The sequence below is a fragment of the Microtus ochrogaster genome, unplaced genomic scaffold, assembly GCF_000317375.1.
Source record: "Microtus ochrogaster isolate Prairie Vole_2 unplaced genomic scaffold, MicOch1.0 UNK195, whole genome shotgun sequence".
NCBI classification, from domain to species: Eukaryota; Metazoa; Chordata; class Mammalia; order Rodentia; family Cricetidae; genus Microtus; species Microtus ochrogaster.
The window spans coordinates 45,723-50,323 of record NW_004949293.1 but is presented as its reverse complement, the minus strand read 5'-3'; the positions used below and the strand labels follow the sequence as shown (position 1 = coordinate 50,323).

At 35.8% G+C, this 4,601-nt stretch overlaps 1 pseudogene; it reads right to left on the bottom strand.

Moving 5' to 3' along the window:
* Positions 1 to 233: 233 nt before the first annotated feature.
* On the bottom strand, positions 234 to 614 carry LOC113455851 (annotated as a pseudogene).
* Positions 615 to 4,601: the final 3,987 nt, after the last annotated feature.

Genomic DNA, 4,601 nt, shown 5'->3' with positions numbered 1-4,601 from the left:
CTCATATTATGATTCAAAAGGTGACATAGGCTAACACATTGTTTCCTTGACTTCTTTCTTAAAAGAATGACTTGAAAATGCAGTTCACCTATCTGAAATTAAGGTATATGATTTTGTGAGAATTTCATAATCATCAACACACTTTATTATTTACACTGTTGCTTTTCTTTAAAATATATAGGATACATTACAAATTCTTCAGAGTTACATTTGTATCAGCTTATACTTGAAAATTACCTTTCATGTCTTCTAGAACTTTGACAATGTTCTTCAATATTATGGTCTTCCCAACTGTATCCTAAAATATAGTGCCAGAAAAATGCATGTTATGTACTAAAAATTGTAAAAAAAAAAATTGAAGCAAATCTTATAACCATGCCTGATTTATTTACCCCATTCTTCTTTCTCAATCATATTACAAAAGAGCACCATTAAACAATGAATAGTCGTCCCCTTACTTGAAACATGAAAGATAATTCAGCCTTACCTATAGTAGTGAGGTTTCCGTGGGTCTCCAGCATCACATCTTTGTAGAGATTCTTCTGGGAAGGATTCAGCAAAGTCCATTCTTCCTAAGTGAAGTCGACATGCACATCATCATAGGTCACTGCATTCTAAAATATCCCATACATGTGCACAACAGAAAGTATGATTTTGACAACACTGTAAATGTATACATCTTTGACAGTATAGTCATATAATTCTGATGCTCCCCATACTTATTTCATGACATGGGCATCATGATTTAATCCCCAAATCACTTTTGAAGCAAACTGAATAGGAGATTCACCTCTGTCATTTTTGAACCCTTTGAATGGAATATCACCTTGCAAGAGAAATGCCTACTAATCAACAATGAAAGATACATAAACAGAACAATAGTACAGAGTACAGATAAGAGAAATTGTATGAATGAGTAATTCCTAACTACAAAAAAAATAAGATGAAAAAGCCAGATGTATTGAATCATGCCTCTAATCCTTGCACTCAGAAGACAGAGGCATGCATATCTATCTGCCTCTGAGTTGAATTTCAGCCTAGTCCATGCTATCACTTCTAGGACAGCCAAAAATACATATTAAATACCTCTTTCAAATGAAAAAATCAATCAAACATAAAATTTAGAAATAACTCATAGGTTTTGCCTGAAGTTTCTACAAAGAGTTATGTATTCACTTCAACTCTGTATTCATCTACAAGAAACATGAAGTGCCCCAATTTAAACTGCAACATAAATAACATTTTATTAAAAGACACTGTGTGTTTAAAAAGTTATTAATGAACAATAGAAAACAATAGCAATTAATATGCTGATTACAAATAATCAACACAGAGCAGGAAAGATGGCTCAACACTAAAGAGTCCTCCTAGTCTTTCATACAGGTGAGCTTAAGGACTAATATGGGAGATCATAACTATCAATTATTCCAAGTTCAGGGTTTTTAGTACCATCTTTTGATCGATGTAAGGACCAAGTACTCACATGGTATATATCCATGCATACAGGTAAAATATTCTTTTTAAAATAAAAATTCAAAACAAACAAAACAGGCAGGAAGAAGGTTATGAACCTGCAATCCTATGACTCAGAGGGCACAGGCAGTATTATTGTCATGAATACATGCCATCCTGGGAAACATAATGATACCCTCTGTCAAATTTTAAAATTGAAGATATTGGTGAAGTTCAGTACAACAGCATATGCTTGATAGGAACAAAACTATCATACAACAATATAAAAACAAAAAAGCCAGGAATGCTGACCCACCTTTAATCCCAGCACTTGGACGTCAGAGTCAAAGGATCTCTGAGTTTGAAGCTATCCTGGTATATAGAGCTACTTTCAGGACAGCTAGGGCTACACAGACAAACCTTGTCTTCATAAATAACCAAACAAAAAATGAAAACACTAGGCTACCAAACCAACTTAGCACCAAATAGCAATTAATTCTACTGAATCTTATGTTATTTAGTGATAGAGTTTATAATGGTGGGGAAGTTATGACAGAAACAAAAGAAAGCTGACTGATTAGTTTCAACTACAACACAGTAGACACAAAGAACAGGAAATGGGTTGAAGCTATAGAAACTCATATTTTGGGATTCCCTTCTGTAAGCTGTGAATATCATTGGTTAATAAAGGAACTGGTTTGGGCCTATAGCAGAGCTATAGGACAAAACCTAGGTAGGTGAGAAAAACTAAATTGAGTTTTGGGAGGAAGAAGGCAGAGTCAGAGAGAAGTCATGTAGCCCCACTGGAGACAGATACTGAGAACTTTACCTGGTAAGCACAGCCACATGGTGATACACAGACGAATAGAAATTAATATGTAAAAGTTAGCTAGTAAGAAGTTAGAGCTAATGGGCTACACAGTGATTTAATTAATACAGTTTCTGTGTAATTATTTTGGGGCTGAGCAGCTGGGAACTAACAAGTGGTTAGTTCCAACAACAAACTGGTGCCCATGTGGCCAACTAAAATCCACTTAAAATCTTAAAGAGCTTGGAAAGGAATTCTAGACACTAAATAATGAAGTTTAGCTTCATTTATTTCCCCAAATGGGCTTTGCTTACTGGTGACATGCTGCGGCTCCTTTAAGAGAGGTTTTCCTGATTTAGAGGTAACAGAAAAAAAGCTGTGCCATTTTGAAATGCAGGTTTTCTTGGCCATGCTGCCCAAGCAAACTCTGATACTTTCTGGAGGACTGGCTTTGGGGTCTGTGAGAAGATTGCTAATTGCAACTTAGACCACCTGTGTACTTGAAAATGGGGCAATGTACATGGCTCTTGGAGACAGCAAACATGCCTCTGTCATGTGGGACTATGTGGATCAAGCAGGCAGGCCATATTTGCTCTACCAATAGAAATACATAAGAAGTGTTTAGCATTTTAAGAAGCACTCTTGAACAGTAAAGAATTACAGATATACAATAGGATAGATTCATGCATTAAAGACCTCTAAATGAGATAGATACACTGTTTAAAATGTATCTAAAATGTACATAAAATTAAAATGTTTATGTAGATAAAATGTACATAGGCTTGGGAGAGAGAAGAAAAAGAATATAGAGAGTTATAAGAAGAAGTAAATGCTTTATAAAAATGGAGACAAAGTTTTTAAAGAGACAGTGTACAGACAGTCATAAATTAAAGGAGTAAAGATAATAAAATAAATATTAAAAAGTAATAGAATAAAAACAAATAAGCCACAGAAAGATCGATTATATACAGAGTGTCTGGATTATGTATATTGTTGTGTTTTCTTTGAATCTTTTGACTGTAAAGGAGTTAAGTAACCAACATATATACTTTAAAGGTATCATGTCTTCAGAATTTGGGTCTACAGATTTGTTGCTTTGGAAAAGCGGTGCTTTTGTTTCCACAGAGGATGACAACCTATGGAATCCCTCCACACTAATGTGGTTTGATGAATTACGAACTCCCAAAAGGTCACTGTGAACACCCCCAAAAATTACTTCACCAAATAAAAAGCAGGAAGCAATTTGGAGAGAACTATGCCCATATACAGTAGTGAGGGGATGAGCAGGCCTGCTTTTCATTCCACCCAGCTCCTGCACAGCTAGCTTAGCCCTGGAAATAATAACATGGAAACTGTATTCATTTAAACACTACTTGGCCCATTAACTCTAACCTCTTACTGGCTAACTCTCACATATTGATTAACCCATTTATATTAATGTGTGTGGTGGTGACTCACTGGGAAGATTCTAGCCTATGTCTATCTTGGGTCGGAGCTTCATCGCATCTGCCTCACTGCCTTCTTCCACCCAGCATTCTGTTCTGTCTTCCCTGCCTACCTATGTTCTGACCTATCAGGCCAAGCAGTTTTCTTTATTAATTAACCAATGAAACAACAGATAGATAGAAGACACCCCTACATCAATACCCAAATACTGTTCATAAATATTTGTTTACATTTAAAGGGGGAAATGCTATAGAGATTTGCATTGGCATGGATCTTGGTTTATTGATACAAATTTAAGCTGAATTTTATTGTATGTATTTCTGATCTTGATTAAGATATTGTATTTGTGCAGCTCATTTAAAAATGTAATGTATAATTAAAATATATGTAAATAGAGTTATCTATATAGCAATAGTCAAGTTTATAGTCACAGTCATTGATTTTCTAGACAGAGATATATTTCAGATAGATAGGGATTCTTCCAATCTTTCAGTGGCTTTCAGAATATGGTATTTAAAATGTTTTAAGAGCTCAAGACTTTTCATGACAATGAGATACATCAGCTCTTGGTGGCACTAATCTACTTCAAGAGGGTGATGGACATTGAAGAGGTTCCTTATGGAGTTTTTGGACATTTGGGCAACAAACTGCTCTTGCCTGGACTGCTTCATGAACTGGACATGCAAGAACCATGGAGAAATGACTGCTGAGCTTACCTAAAGGTAGGATGATTCTTCAGGATTCCTGATTCATGACAGAGTCTGCAGGACTCAGAAGAGAGCAACTGATGGACTCTTCCATTGTGATGCAGAACAGGGCTTCAAATTTCCTGCTTCATGAAAAAGTCTGCCGGATACTATAGGTAGGTCTGTGGGCTGAAGATTGGATGGCCCAA